The following is a 16942-nucleotide window of genomic DNA, read 5'->3' as shown; positions in this document are numbered from 1 at the left end:
GGAAAAGCATAATATACAAGGTAAATATAAACCGATCCTCTAATACCCCATTTTCCGACCCCAATTTGACACCCCAAATTCCGACACCGTGTTATGCCCAGCAAGTTTAGCCACCCTTTCTGGACACGAGCAGCGTCACAGGTCAGTAGAAACCAGAGGTAACAGCTATTCTGAAGGCAACACCCTCTTCTAAAGCCCCATCTTCTCTCTCTGCACCTGATCCAAAGCTCACAACTTAAACATTTCCATGAAGGCCAGCACTATTGCTCCTACTGCAATTTGCCTCGTGAAACTCTCTACAGGGAATTTTAAAACCTGTGAAATAACAATGCTGAGTTTTAGGTTTTGCTTTTCACATTTTCATCCAATGGCTGAAATAGGCAAACATCTAACATACTTCTGATACACTCATTTAGGTCGATACACAGTCCTTAATCTCACACCTAGTTTTGAGCACTGCGCAGCCCTCCTGAAGTAATAAATCCAGTTTAAGAAGGGTATCTGTAATTTTTCTCTGTAGTAACCGCCCCTTCATACCCAAAAACTTCTATGAAAGGAGGTAAAGAAATCTGACATCTGTGGTCAGCAAATTACTTTAAAAGACATACGCTTTTGACTATCCTGCTCCAGATGTTTTAGTGTTTTGAAGATTTTGCAGCTGTCAATTAAAAAAAAAAAATAAATCACACAGTGTTTTAATGACAAAGTTGCAAGGAAACCATGAATGAGTTAAAAACACAGGTGATAAGCCCAATTGGGAGAGTCATCAAAAGTAGCAAGCAGGAGCTTGTACCTCCCAAACCTTGTCTGCAAGTGGCATTTTAAGAATTAATTGCAATACAAGGTTTGATAGCATTTCTTGTCTCTTACAGGCAAGAGGAAAGCCCTTTACCTTCTCCCTGCTTTGCTAAATAGGTATAATGGTAATAACCCGAGACCCTGGGTAAAATATTTGAAAAAAAGATGACTTTAAAATGAATTTAAAAACCCCTCCAAAACCAAAATGAAAAGCCTAGGCTTTTATTTAACAAGCCAAACAGCATCGTTCTTCACAATAGGTATGTAATGAAGAAGCAAAACTTCACAGCAAGAGACATTGGGTGATGCTTCCCAATAATTTTCCAGTTAAATTTAAAGTGATTCAATGAAAATATGTATGCCTTCATTTTGTTTAAGGGCAACTGACACTCTTACATTTCTTTCACCAGAACCTGTATTTTATCATAAAATCTAGACTGCCTTATTAGTGTTTTGCAGGTTTATTTTACAAGATTAAAAACTCTGAGTCATGAAATAAGCCTGTTTAAATAAAAACAAAAGGAAAGAAAAAAGCTTTTGCTCTTAACAACAACATTTCATAGTATTTCATCATGGCACCCTTGAAATAATTCAGGGATACGTCTGGAAGGGAGGAGAGATACATGAATCACTTAAAATCCTCATGTACATAAGCCCAAATAGCATCACATGGAGAAATATAAATTTCATCAGATCTTCTCATCAAGACACCTCTAAAACACCACATATGGGGCATGAAATTGAGGAAATTGCCTCCCCGTTTTCATCAGATTTTTTCTGGAGCATTTTTATCAGGCTCTTCATCACGTTGCTTAAAAGACAGTGAACTCTAGACAATTATAAATTCATGAGTATTACGCTGTGTGCTAGTCAGAGGCAAAAATAAGTCATCAAATTTGTTTATGACAGTCTGAAGACCAGCAACACTCAGAGTTTCCTACCTGTTAATGTAATGGCTTCCAAAGAGCTGTATCCATTTTGCGGTTAAAGCTATTTTGAGATATTTTTAAAGAGTTCATATTTTGACCCTCACATAATCAAACAAGAAAGACGGCAGCCAGATAAATCTACTCCCCCAGCTCTCCGGAGTGTCCCGGATGATGCTGTAGCGAGAGCTGAGCTACTCCAACTCACCTGCGTTACAGTTCTAACCTGCTGCGACCGACGCAATCACAGCGGCCACCAGATCAGTTAAACAGTAAACACGTAACGAGGCTGCGAGTGTATCTCCAGCTGCATTTCAAGCTCCGTTTTTCAGAGATATGGGAAGTGACTAATATATATTAAAATAACCCTGAACACTAAAAAATTCTGTAAGTTTTAAAATTAGTTCTCATATTGTTAGCTTAGATAGCATGACTTTGATTTGCTCCTTAGAGTAAGTCAGCAACTGTGAAGATTTGACTGAGGGTAAGATATAATTACGCTACTGAACAGTTACTTTGTGCTGCCCAAGGAAAAGGTGCGTTTTAGTGGAGGGACATGAAAAGCCTGTGATACCATTTTGGGCAAAAAGTGATTTCATTATGTAAGCGCAAAACAACGAATAAGATCCTTTAACGTAACAGTGTGGTACCGTAGCTATGTGGCTTCTGCCGTAACACTAGCTGACTTTGAAAAAGTAGGTTTCTATTTAAAAAAGACTGTTTGTTCTGCTTTTGCAAGAAAATAACTCAGATACTGATTTTCTGGAAGCTATACCAGAGTAAAACTGGCCAAGAAGAGTCATGCAGTAGCTCCTTAGCAAAAAGTAAGAAAACAGATGCAGACAGCACTCCTGGAGTTGTAAAGGCGACATTCTTTGATCACAGAGGTCAGAGTACTCCTCACAACAAACCAAACTTGGATTTTATTTTTTTTCCCTTCTGTTTGAAGAGAAGGAAAGTTCTTCATGATTCTAAGAAAATCCATGGATCATTATGAGCTTGCTATTAATAAAAAACCCAAACCTCTTCATTTCTAAAGAGAGTGAGTTGCACAGTGCAGCATATGTTGCTCATCCTCTCCAGTCATGAGGTTTAGAGAGAAAGGCTCCTGAATCCCAAGGCTGTTCTGGTGCTGGTTTAAGCAGCAGCAGAGAAAGCCCCAGCACTCCAATCTATTTCCCCCAAGATGTATAGTTTTTGCTGTGTTACACTTCCCCCTGGCACCCAGCCCCTTTCTCTGCCCCATCAATCTCTCCCTACCACACACTTCTCCTTTTATAGATCTCCTTCCTTCCTGCCGCCGCTGTGGCAGCCAGCGATAACACTTTAGGAAATCTTCTTTTTGACTACTTCAGTCTATCGTTTTAGCTCGGTCCACCCTCCGCGACTCTGTGTCACACATCCAGCTCTCTTCCTGACCTATTTTACAGGCACGACTGCAACCATTACCATATGTAACAGGAATTTTTTTCCACGCCCATATCATTAAAAATGGCTACATCACTCATTCAGGTGTTCAAAGTCTGCTTCAGGAGTGGAATTAAACATGAAAAAGGTTCTTTTGAAAAATCCACAAAAAAATTCATTTTCATTTGGGAATACTATTATTAAAAGATGACAAACTTAATCTAGCATGTACCAGCCAAGACAGAATCAGTCATTAATATTACACAACTTACCCACTGGCTTTTTAAGTTTATTCTTTTCTAGCATATGCATTTTTTATTGCTAGTAATAAATGACACCCACGGAAGTAAAATATGGATGTTTAATGTCCAAAACATCACTATTAGAATCTAATAATTGTGTACAAAAAGAAAGTGCTTATCATCTATGAAAAGAGCACCGGATGGCTGAAAATCTGGAAAGAAAAGAAGATAGTGTGATGCTTTTATCCAACACCCAGAAAGAACTGAAGGTTTGCTGTATCAGCCATCATACTTGCTTAGGACATGGCCCTCCTGTGGATACCTCTTCTTCAGGATCATTTTAACATCCTTATGATAATTACAGCAATTATTTACATGCAGCAGCCATCACAGAATCACGAAACTATCAAATGTATTTTTATTTGCCATAATGCAGTAAGCCATCCATGAACACCACTATGCACCATGAGAGCATGCCGCCTTGCACAACATAAATAAAATGGTCCAGCAGCCTGTTTTACACCTGTAGGCATTTAATTTCCCAGGCAATGTCAGCAAAGCCAGCAGTTCCTTGGTGCACGAGGCAGGGATAAAGCTCTCCAGGACAGGAGGACGCAGCAGGGAGAATCACAGAGCAAGGGGTTGTTTTGTCACGTGGAAGCCTGTAAGGGTCTCCAGGTACTTTTGTCCCTCAGAGGTTTTAAGGCCAGTACTGTCCACACTTTACAAAACATACAAGCTGATAAAACGAGAAATAAAACCTGTTCAGTGTCATCTAAGGAATACAGCAACTACAAATAAAATCACGGTTTCCAGATTAGGAAGAGCTGGTGCGGCAATCTCACTGAATAATCATCTGCTGCATTATTTTGGGGGGTTTTTGGCTGATTTCCCTATCTCAACACATTGCCATAGGAAGCTGGTTTTCTGGCCAACCAAAGATTCATAAAATAAATCACCCAAGATGTCTTAAAGATCTGAATGAAGGCAAATAAGTGTATCAGATTTATAAATACATGCAACCTTTGCAAGGTATATTCATTCCTGCAGTACCTCAACGCCATGAGCAGAGCAATTTCCTCATCACCAAGCACCTTCGATGTCAGACAAATGCTGCTAAAGGAACCCTTTCACCCCACGAGCACTTTCTCAGCCGCTCTCTACCAGGGTTGGCACAGGCCAATGCTGCACTAAGCTCCTGGGAAAGGACTGACCACAAAATAAAAAGCCTTGTTGCTTGTTGAAGTCCTCTCCTATCTCACAGGGTTACAAACTAATCACTAAGAGATACCAGTCATAACACTTCGTCATAAAATCTGAAAAATAAAGTATTTCAACGGGCATTTACTCCTCTTCCTCCCACACGCCTGTGTCCTCCTGCACTGGTGGGCATGGGACCTGAACCACGGCACCACCAGCACAAACCACCTCTCTTTCTTACTGACGGACGGTCCATTTTTAATTTGGTAAATTCATTCCATGATGGTTCCAGGTCTCCATGGATTTTTTTTTTTTTCATAGCTTTTTCTATTTTAGGAACAGATATACAGACACCAGTTTCCTCCATCTTCTCACAAGTTCACTTAAGGAAAAGCACAAATACAGCTCTTATCACACAGCTCGGTTTTGGTGATTATGTTTTATAGAGGGCTGGGCCACAGATACTATTAATACACTTGGAGGAATATTTATTTTATTAACGTCACAAGTTCCTATTTGCATCTCTCCTGGAATCTCCATCAGCTCTTTTCTGAATGTACACAGGAAAAGATATGTTCCATATTAAAACACACATGCGTAAATTTATTTGTTAAAATTAAAAAAACACCATCACTATATTTCGGTCATATACTGTCATAGGTGCAGGAGGCTAACTTTATTTCCTTCAACTCTTTTTCAGGACTTTAAGACACTAGAGAAGCTGTTTCTATTACCATTTCATTGGACCTGCTGGGAAGTAGTTCTGAGGAGAAGGATCTGGGGGTCCTGGTAGACAGTAAATTATCCATGAGCCAACAATGTGCCCTTGTTGCCAAAAAGGCCAATGGAATCCTGGGCTGCACAGGAAAGAGTGTGGCCAGTAAGTCCAGGGAGGTCATTCTCCCCCTCTACTCTGCACTGGTGAGGCCACAACTGGAATACTGCATCCAGTTTTGGGCTCCCCAGTTCAAGAGGGACAGGGAACTACTGGAGCGGGTCCAGCGTAGGACAACTAAGATGACTGAGGGACTGGACCACCTCCCTTATGAGGAAAGGCTGAGAGAGCTGGGACTCTTTAGCCTGGAGAAGAGAAGGCTGAGGGGAGACCTTATTATGGCATATAAGTATCTAAAGGGTGGGTTGAAGGAGGATGGCGCCAGACTCTTTTCATTGGTTCCCAGTGACGGGACGAGGGGCAATGGGCACAAGTTAGAACGTAGGAAGTTCCGATGAAATACGAGAAAAAGCTTCTTTACAGTGAGGGTGACAGAGCACTGGAACAGGCTGCCCAGGGAGGTTGTGGAGTCCCCTTCTCTGGAGATTTTCAAGACCCGCCTGGATGCAGCCCTGAGGGATGTGGTTTAGGCAACCCTGCTCTAGCAAGGGAGTTGGACTAGATGATCTCTAGAGGTCCCTTCCAACTCTGAAGTTTCTGTGATTCTGTGATTATGCAATGAGTGTGCTAACGTGCGTATTAATCCAGATCTGAGGCATCTCACATCACTAAAGCAGGTTTCTCACCACTGCCCCTGTTCCCCAAACTGCTTCCGACCTGCTGCAACGCCCGGCAGCACATTACTCCAGTCTTTTGCAGGAAGATTTTGGTACTCCCCCAGGAGCTTTCCTGTATTCACACTCTGCAAACTGAAGTTTGGGATTCTGGAGTTCAGCTCCGCAGCAACTGAAGCAGTTTTGACTAATTCAGATAAAATTTGGTTTGTAACCTAACCGCGCTTGTCTGTGCTGCTTTGGATAACTCCATCTTCATTTAGCTAAGGCACGAAAAACATCCAGGACTTCTGGAGACAAAATTTCTATCTGCATTGCATGAACTGCTTTCAGCAGCAGCCTCCCTCTCCACCCTGCTAGCGCCGCCGCTTGTACCCACACTCCCTCCATCAAGAAGCTGACCCAGACAAGTAACAACCCAGCAAAAATGGTTCGTTTTCTGGCCAGATTTGTTCCCCGGCCTTACTCCACATCTCTCCATCCAAACAGGAATAAGCAGCCAGGGGCAGGAACTGGGCTGTCAAAACCCTCAAATGAGGCTACTGGAACATCTCCATTGGAGTTTCAGTCACAAGACTTTTCAACAAAAGTGGTAATTTCCAGGCCACCCATTTTTCAAAGTATAATGAATTCAATGCCTCATCCTGAAGCCTACACACGCTATTTTCTCTCCACGAGGTCCCTGGGTGGTTACTGAAGACTCTGGCAGCTCACCAGTGGAGTGCTGCAGTCACCCTTCAGGAGACAACTGTAATTTCCTACAATTAATATACTGTTACCACCTTTTGCTAATTCATTGTACTTGACAAGTAAGCTAGGACAATAATTGTGTTGCTAATATGCTCGTGTATAAGACATGAGGAGACAGTAATTGTCTCAAAGACAACACTGAAGTCAGAAATTCTGTATTCTCCTACTCGCAGAGCAGGCTATTGAGATGGAAAGAAAACCCACAGTGAATAACGGCACCAGTTTTCAGCCAGGGGTATAATCAGGAATGACCAATGGGTCCTTTACCAGGTAGGAGAACAGAATGGAGAAGTGGTCATCACTCACATTAAGGAGAGGTGGGAGAAAAAAGAAAAAAAACAAAAAAAGAAAATCCTCAATATATTGTCAAGCATATCAACTATAAGTTCCAGAGGAAAACTGAAGAAAAGATAAATAAATGACCGATATGAAACAACTATTTTGCTTTATCAGACAAAAAATTCTGAGTTAAGACTGAAGTTACATCTCACCATACCATGCCATCATTCCCATTGCATGAGAACATGCAGCACTCAAAGACTTTCAGCAGCGGGATAATGGAGAGGTTCAGGTCTGCGATTTCAGCCTTAAGTCTTATTTTCTTGGGATTTATCAGGTCAGAACAGACCCTTAATGTTGCTTTAATGCAGATTTTTAGCATCTTCAACTGAAGTAAAGTTTTAAATTAGAACTGGAGGGAAACAAAGTCTGCTTCACTGGCACTGGAATCAGATGTTTAAGACTAACTCAGCTCACGAAGAGCCAGCACTCTGCAGGTCTGCTCAGAGCCTTTTCCAGAGGAAGACAGTCTTGGTTCCAAGGGAAGGGAGATGAGCAGAGGCAGGCAGAGGAGAAGAGAAACAGCCACCTGGGTCAGGAGATGCAAACTCGCAAGTACCTATCCCCTCGGCATACTTTTTTTAAAATTAGCATTGCAGTCACAAAGAATCAATATACAGTTTTAAGTGACATTAATTCTCATTTTAAATAATCTATGCTTAAATTTCATTTTTCCACTTGAAATTCAAAATGCAAGTTTCAGTACTGCATCCTCATGTACTGGCATATCCTCAGATGAGTTTTAAAGTACTAAGATTTAATATTTCAGAATGTTAAACCCTGAGAGAAAAAATGATCAGTAAACAAAACCTACTTAGCGTCCTCAAGAAAACAAGATAGAAATAAGGGTAAAATAAGGGATGGGACTAATCTTCTCACAGGCAAAGAAAGTAGATTCGGTCTCCCAGGACCTAGTGGGTCCTTTTCGGAAAAGCGGAATGTGGATCACCATGGTAACAGAGTATTTTATGAGATACTTTAGTAGTGCAATATGCTGTGCTATGAACATAAGAGGTAAGGCGAGCAGCAGTTCTCTACCAACCAAATAGAAAAGCTTTTAGCAAAAACATGGAGCACATTTCTGTTTGCTGTGATTTCCAGTAATGAAAAACTGACGTTGCAAAAAGACACCATGGGTATCAGTAACAGAAATTATTATCAAAGCTTAAATTAAATTTTCTGGTCGCTGGGCTACCTGACGAAAAGACTTACACAGTCAATGAAAGAAAGCTATTATGGGGGAAGATTCAAATTTATTAACTGCTGGCCCAAGTGTGCAAGGTACCAAAACCACACCAGATTACTACATATGTGCACAAAAATAAGAGGTGGCGGAATTTGTGAGGGTGGCTGCAGGGACAAAGGGGCACTCGATAAAGGTGTCTTCTGTGGGTGACAGTGGCAGACATTGACACTGGCATTTGAGGGCAGGAGGGAAGAGACAGGAGAACTTCAGATCAGGCACATCATTAAACCAAGATAACATAACAAAAAGGATATCAAAGAAAATGAAAGAAAACCACGGCCTAAAGAATAATTTAGAAATACCTGTATTTCTGTATGAGCTGCAGCCAAGGAACCGGCAGCTGATGTTGGAATGTGTGTGTTCAATGGCTAAGAAACAACAACATCCAGGCTGATTGGCAAACACTGCACAGGAAGACAAGACCATTTAGCGACTGCTGTACGATAGGATTGACTTTTATTTTTGCTCTCACAATTTACTATTTTGAATCATCACCAAGACAGCCATTTAGTTGTTTGCTATTTTTGAGAAGTCATCTAGAGTAATGACATAGATGCACATATATTACATTTAACAACACCCAGTAGGTTTTGGTCACTTATCTTGGAGATGACATTCATTCATGGCAGAGGTGATGAAATCATATGTTAAAAACAAACACAGCCAGGTCTACCTTGAGTGGCTCAGACCTGAGAGAAGTCAGAAGCAGAATGGTGGCTGATTTGTTAAAAAAGCAGGGTAGCATCCAACAGTAGTAGTAATATTTTCAGCTACTCGCACACACTGCTGAATTTTAAATTAATTGTAACCACACAGGGAAAAGACCTGGGGGTTGCTGTAGACAGCTCTCTGAAAACATCTGCTCAGGGTGCAGAGGCAAACAAAAAGGCAAATGGAGTGCTGGGATGCATAAATACAATGACAGAAAGCCATGGCAAAAGTAGTAATGTCACAACAGAAATTAAGGATCAAAGATATCGTATTATCCAAATGCAATATCCCACATCAGCCACATGAAAGAGGGAGCAGAAATAAAGCAGAAAAAAAATAATAAAAGCATTAGATATAGGGGAAGGCATCAATGTGGAGGTAAACTGAAAATAAAGCCAGTTTACACAGGGCATAAATAGAAGGGGCAATGATGCATTAAACAAAATGGGAAAGAGCACACGACAAGGCTGCCCTTTTTTCTCCCCTCTGAGAAGAGGTAGAGCAAGGAACATACCTAAAAGGTAACAAGTTTCAGCTTAAAAATACAACAGCTAGTTCAGATAGATGGATATAAAGATATTCTGTGTTTCTATATAGAAAAAAAAACTTTCTCAATTAATGAATTCACTGATTTGTAATACGGAATGCAAGGCTCGGAACTAAAAGCTCAGGTAACTGCAGTGGAAAATGGAGAACACTTCCACTTCTGTCAGAAGACAAGGCAGGGACTGCCGAGACCAACATCGAAGCAAAACCCCAGAAGCACCTCCTTTATAGGTAGGTTATTTATTTTTGCCCACTCAATGGGCGTTTGTTCCCATCTCTGGGAAGATGTCAGTTCAGCACCCTTCACAATATGGTACAAGTTCATCACACAGAGTCCCTTTGCTGCTAGCAACCACACACGACTCCCATTTTTCTGCAGATCTACTCCAGGAGTTCTCATTTCTTCGTAGAATCATAGAATCTTCATGGTTGGAAAGGACCTTTGAGATCATTGAGTCCAACCAACCAACCTACAATCTCTGCCACTAGAGCATGCCCTGAAGTGCCACATCTAGACGTTTCTTAAACACCTCTAGGGATGGTGACTCAACCCCCTCCCTGGGCAGGCTGTTCCAGTGCCTGACCACTCTTGCAGTAAAGTAATTCTTCCTCATGTCTAATCTAAACCTCCCCTGCCACAACCTCAGACCATTTCCTCTGGTCCTGTCATCATTCACCTGGGAGAAGAGGCCACCACCCACCTCTCTGCACCCTCCTTTCAGGGAGTTGTAGAGGGCAATGAGGTCTCCCCTCAGCCTCCTCTTCTCCAAGCTAAACATGCCCAGCTCCCTCAGCCTCTCCTCAGATGCCCTGGTCTCCAGACCCCTCACCAGCCTGGTAGCTCTCCTCTGGACACCCTCCAGCACCTCAATGTCCCTCTTGTACAGAGGGGCCCAGAACTCAACACAGCACTCGAGGTGAGGCCTCACCAGTGCCAAGTACAGAGGCACCATCTCTCCCCTGCTTCTGCTGGCCACGCTATTCCTGATACAAGCCAGGATGCTGTTGGCCTTCTTGGCCACCTGGGCACACTGCTGGCTCATGTTAAGCTGGCCGTCCACCAGCACCCCCAGGTCCTTTTCTGCTGGGCAGCTTTCCAGCCACTCTTCCCCGAGCCTGTAGCGTTGCTTGGGGTTGTTGTGACCGAAATGCAGGACCCGGCACTTGGCCTTGTTAAACCTCATGCAGTTGGCCTTGGCCCATGGATCCAGCCTGTCCAGGTCCCTCTGTAGAGCCTTCCTACCCTCCAGCAGATCAACTCTCCCACCTAGTTTGGTGTCATCTGCAAACTGACTGAGGGTGCACTCAATCCCCTCATCCAGATCATTGATAAAGATATTAAGCAAAACTGGCCCCAAAACTGAGCCCTGAGGGACACCACTGGTGACCGGCCACCAAGAGGATTTCACCCCATTAATCCCAACTCTCTGGGCACGGCCATCCAGCCAGTTTTTAACCCAGCGAAGAGTACACTTGTCTATGCCATGATTCGCCAGCTTCTCCAGGAGAATGCTGTGGGGGACGGTGTCAAAGGCCTTACCAATGTCCAGATAGACAATGTCCACAGCCTTCCCCGCATCCAGAAGGCGGGTCACATGGTCATAGAAAGAGATCAGGTTGGTTCATCCAGAGTTTGACAATAAATCCCTGTCAGACTCCCACTGCGATCCAGCACATTTACTCCTTATATCATCTTCTCCAGTCATTCTTTCCTTCCCTTGAAAAAGCATGCCTGCTTCTACCAGCTGACTTCAAACTTCTTGCTGACCTGGCTAGTAATGAAAACTGTTTTAAGCCACATTTATTGTTCCTGGCAAGAAATTGTCCTTGCCAAATATTATATTTCTATTTGATATGTTACTTCAGCGTATTCCAGCAACGTGGAGAATGAATAATAGCTGAAGATAGGAAACAGATCAAGAGTCTTTCTTTTCTGTGGCAAATTTCTGGGGCAACAGATTTTACATACTCAAGGAATGGAAAAGTCACTTTTTCCTCCTGTAGTTTTGTTTTCGTCCAACAGATGAATTCCAGTTATACTCTCTAAAGCTCCTTGGAGCTGTCAAACTTATTCCAAGGATGTTCTGGGAATAAGAGTTATTATTTGAAGCTTAGTTACTATGGATAATACACTAATCAAAATATCAAGCAAAAGCATAACATACAAGCCAGCATTCCACAGATCCCGTCACCTACAAGGCTGCAGCTTAGTGCTGGCCCTTATTGACTGCTCCCCACTGGCAAACAGTTACATGTGACTGTCACCAAAGTTAATGCAATAGAAATCTTGCCGTTTAGCATCCCAGTGACCCATGATTTTCTAATCTCAGCAGCTCTACCCCTCTTCTGGATTAAAAAACAGCCACCTGAATAGCTACGGCCCAGGGATTTGGAGAGACAGATGTTTAGGCACCACTTGACCACTTAAAGCTTTGTTTATTTGGACAGGTATTGAGATAAAATAGCTACAAGTTGAAATTACTGCGTGAGCAAGGCCCGAGTGACACGATTGCTTATTTATGTCTTCTGCTGTAGCAAGGCTGTCTTCACAGAGAAAATAAAAAAAATAAAAAAAATAATAAAACAAAGATATCAAGACCACCAGATATGGTTGGGTATCCTTAATTTTAACTCTACGCTACAGAGCTTGATTTTTGACAGAAACTCCCCATTTTCTATAAGAAACCCTCCACTACATTTTTCCCGCGAACCTCGCCTTGGCAGCAACAGTAAACAAAGCAGTCTTCAAGGACTGTAGAAGAATTTCAGTACCATAAAATAATCTTAAGTCTCATGCAATTAAGCCATTAAACTTTTTGAACAGAAACCAAAACGGTCTTTTTGCTGAATAAAACATCTAAAGTTCATTCACTGATACGATCTTGACGCCCTACTTGTTACCTTTTCAACCAGGCAAAAAAAAAAAAAAAAGAGCCTGAATGGAGATTAAATAATACATGAGGTATTTTTATCTAAAGACAACCAAGCTAAACTGCTACAGTAAAGCTTTCATCACTAGTAATGTCTTCACCAAGAATATTTTCCCCCCGCAGGCAATGGTGTTGGACTTAAATCAGAAAAAGTCAGTCATTTATGTCAGTCTATTCCAGTTCTGCTTTCTATTAAGACAAAGTCCTGTTCCCTTCAAGAGTGCTGGGTAAAAAAGGCTGTTTTCCCACATTTCATTCCCGCCTCTGTTCACCATACCAGACCTTCACCTGTTTGGGTATGGATTCTCATTTTAATTTCTTCTAAGAAATGTATCTATGTGAGATACAGGGGTCTAAAACAACGACAAAAATACACGCTTCACAACATTAGGACAGATTCTTCAGAAATAATCCAATCTTTTTTTTTCCCCCAGGTAAATTTATACAAACATTTATGGAACCGTTCCTATCGTGTGATTACAGTTTCTTTTCCATTTAGTATTTTACCATTAATAATTTAGACTTTGGGGGAAGTACATGTTGAGGAGGGAGAGCAGTGAAACAAAGTTTGAGGGTTTTCAATATGTTTGTTAAGCAAGTTTTCAATACATGAAAACAATCTTCTACTGATAAAGAGTAACATACAAACTCACTACAGTAGCAGAAGCACTGAACATGCCCACAGGACAAAGGTTTTCTGCTGCTTGATAGTGTTCTGCATTGCACCGAAGGTATTTGTGCAGGAAAACGCCAGTGTTCATGAGAAAAATACTCATTTTAGGATCCATAACAGGTTTCTGCACAAGAAAAACACATTAATTTTCCTAGAGAAAAGGTCCTCACACTTGAACCTTAAAAGAATATAACTGTTATTTCGGTTTGCACATGGGAGAAATGTTAAGTGTTTTGCATGACTTTGAACATTTTCAGGACCATTTTATAAGACTGGGCCATACTCACACCACAGAAACTTCTCTTTTGTGAGGGGTACATTCTTTTAATAAAGCCACTTTATTTTTTTTAATACTAGAATTGCCTTTAAATATTTTTAAAAAAGTCCACACGAAGGATTCTACACATACGCTTGTCAATTCAACACACCAAACAACAGTAATTCTCTAAAAACCACAAACAGGCTATTTTTGAGAGAGAGAATAGACACAAACTTACTCAACTCAAATGCTGGTACGTCCTTTGCCTTCCCATTCCCTGAAGCAAAACTCCTGCCTTCCTCCCTACGCTCCTTAGAAAAGCTTCCCTTTTCATGACATGTTCTGTTCAAGAGTCTTAAACATTAATTAAGCCTAACAGTCTTCAGAGATGTTAGCACAGCTATAAAAAGGTTTCTGAATCGAGTGGCTACTGAAGGAACTGGCATCTGATCAATTTTTCAAGAGTTATGCTCCCTGCTTTATGAATAAATTAAGGAATTATCAGTTTTTGAAAGTCTCCAGCACTATTTTAGCTCTTGGTGCCTCATGTACATATTAACAGCCTTATTTTATGGATTCAGCATCTAAGGCATGATGAACCAAAGGGGACACTAGTAGCAAAACTACAAAAGAATCCAATCCTGTACCTTAGCCAGAAGATTATACTTATATTTTTTTACTTGTTTATATATTTAGCAAGAAACTAAAAACTAACTGAAAGACTTAAAAGATAATTCTGTATTTTCCATGCACTACAGTGGCTAAGTGACGGCTGTTTTTTATCAGGGACAGCTTCCTAATCGTGGCTTAGCTTGGAAGTCCCATTATTTTGCTCTGGTTAATTTTAAGCACAGCTTTCTGAGATGCTCTATGAAGGAAGTAAGTTTGCCTGCAGACTGGGACATATTACCCACTAATTAAAAGTATGAAAAATTCTAGCATTAACTAATAAATTAATGATCGTTCAATATTTTACTGTATGGTCATGTCAGCCAAAATCCTAAAGGGGCTCAGGGACTTCAGAAAGTCAACTGTACCTGGCTCACTACTGTACAGGAGCATCCAGTCACTCCTCCCATTAGAAGAAGATACTCTAGGCAGAAGGACTCCTTTCCAGGTCTTCCTAACTAATCTCTATGTAGTATAAATGTATAACTAAATCTAATACAACAAGAACAAAGACCTTATAAGGATTACCAGAGCTACTGTGAATTTTACACTTATATCAAAATTTTAAAACAGTTGCTCCAAGGACAGAAACCCTTAAGGGGAAGCTGCACTGAACTCTTCTGGTCAGCCCTTTTGTATCAAATAACCATACAGTTTTGTGATTTTCTTTTCATGATGTTGATAATACTGGAAAAAAAATCAACATTTTTGGAAGTGTAACTACAGGACAAAAACACCAACTGTTTGTATACAAACAACATACATCACAGCTGAACATTTCTAACCCCAACAAATGTCAGTATCCTGTGACTTGAGGGAAAAAAATCCCACTGAAATAAATAACCACAGCAGTTATCTTGCAAACACGAACACAGAAGCTTCAAACCATTTGAAATTATGCCACATGAACACACTGTTGAAAAAAAAAAAAAAGAAACCACTACCTTTTCCCTTGGCCAGGAACAAACTTTGACAGCGAATATGAGAGATGAGGGAGAGTTTACAGAGCAAACCTATACTGTGCTTAAACTCTCCATTAAACATACATGAAGCCAAACAGAGGAACTGCCTTCTCCTGAGCTTGCCCTGCTAAGGAAGTGCAATGCAGCAGCGAGGTTCAGCTCCAGGCTTCCCCTTTTCCACAGCACAGCAGGACGAAGCTCCCCTCCCTGCTCCACTTACCACAGCAGTCGGGGCCAGGAACCACCGCCGAGTGTGTCTAGCCTTGCAGAATTGGCTTCTTGTTACAAATGCAACACAGAAGTTTTCCACTGAGAACTATTGCTTGCTCACTCTAACTACAGGAAAAGCCCATTTCTGCAATCTAGAGGGGGCACCAGTCAGTAGGATTGGTAGTAGGAAAAGCACTTAAAGGACTTGCCCTTTTCCCATGAAAACCTCAAGTAACAATGTAATTTCATCCTTCCTTCGATATTTCACTGCATGCCCAAGAAGATAAGGTGCACACTGCTCATTTAGTGCTTCTAAACAAAAGGGCTGCCCTCCTGACAACATTGCACCTAATACCAACGACTGAGAAAGCCCAGCCATTACCCTTCTGTTCTTCTATTATCTATAAACACAAGGATGGGCAACCTTCCTAGCCCGACAAGCCCCACATTAAAATATCTTCATAAGACACAGCAGGAAGACAAATACCACACCTCCTGGACAACGAAGGAAGCAAATTCAAGGAATATTCCCCAAGCATGAGATGGCCATGTGTTTCCAGGTCTTACAGCCCCTACTACACAAAGGAACTGGGTGATAGCCCACCACAGAACCCTGCACCCAAACAGCCCAGCTGACTGCTTCCCAAACCTTTACATTTTACCCTCAACAACCCTCAGCTAACCAAGGAACAGGGCAAGCCATATAGCTCTCTTGGATTTGAAAGCGTGTCTGGATGTGACAGCACTCCAGTGGCACCCTGGGGCTCCCCTGGAGCTCCTTGTGTGCCTCCAGGCAAGACCCCCCCTGCCGGCATAGGAATCCAGACCTCCACACTGGAAGGAACAGGCACATCAGCTGCTGAAGCAGGAGGCTGGTTTTCTTTGGGCAATGCCGGAACAAGAACTGATTCTTAGATTCTGCAAGCCAGAGCTCTGTATCTTGCACATTCAGCTTGCAGGAGAGCCCCTCCCTTAGATATCCTTTCAAACCGTCCCCATCCTCTCCTCCTCCACCCTCATGTCTCTCTCTGCCTCTTCAGATGGTGTCCCAGGGCAGGCATCCCCATCATCTCCAGCCCAAGCAGCTCCTTGTCTCTTTGATTCCCAGTTTGCAGAGAAATTACAATTACAGGTGGGCAGAGCCGGGCACAGTTCCACAACATCCTTAACTCCATCATCCTTCTGTCACTGTACACCCTAACATGACCACGCTGAACGTGAAACTACACCATAACCTGTTCTTCAGCCCTTCAGCTGTGAGCCTGCTGGCAACTGCAGACTCACTTCTCCTGTACCTCAGATTTGCAGCTACCCAGAAACCCCCCCGGCAGCACAGCCCCATTGCCAGTGACGGGATCTACAGCTGACAAGGGACTTGTGCTTGAATTGCTTGTGAGTGGCATATGGCTCAAGAGTCACTTTAAGCCCCAGGGTTAAAGACTTTTTAAAAAAAAAAAAAAGAAGTGGAAGGTCTATTAAGTACTAAAACTAGAGCCATTCCCTGGTGACAGCAGGGTGAAAATGAAATTTCAAAGTGGAAACATTTTTCACAGTAGTGCTAAAGC

General features: G+C 42.0%; 1 protein-coding gene across 4 annotated transcripts in view; it reads right to left on the bottom strand.

The window, feature by feature from the left end:
- The window catches only part of TAOK3 (TAO kinase 3), a 95221-nt gene that overhangs the window by 59775 nt on the left and 18504 nt on the right, over nt 1-16942 (bottom strand). The window contains exon 1 of one of the 4 annotated variants that reach the window (XM_054220087.1): nt 8720-8794. The exons of the other annotated variants lie outside the window; for them this stretch is intronic. The gene's annotated coding sequence lies outside the window, so the exon portion shown is untranslated. Of the gene's footprint in view, nt 1-8719; nt 8795-16942 lie in introns of those variants that run through there. 4 annotated transcript variants of the gene reach the window in all.

The sequence above is a fragment of the Rissa tridactyla genome, chromosome 13 (assembly GCF_028500815.1).
Source record: "Rissa tridactyla isolate bRisTri1 chromosome 13, bRisTri1.patW.cur.20221130, whole genome shotgun sequence".
In the NCBI taxonomy this organism is placed as follows: domain Eukaryota; kingdom Metazoa; phylum Chordata; class Aves; order Charadriiformes; family Laridae; genus Rissa; species Rissa tridactyla.
The sequence above is the reverse complement of the archived record's forward strand: the minus strand, read 5'-3'. Positions and strand labels throughout refer to the sequence as shown.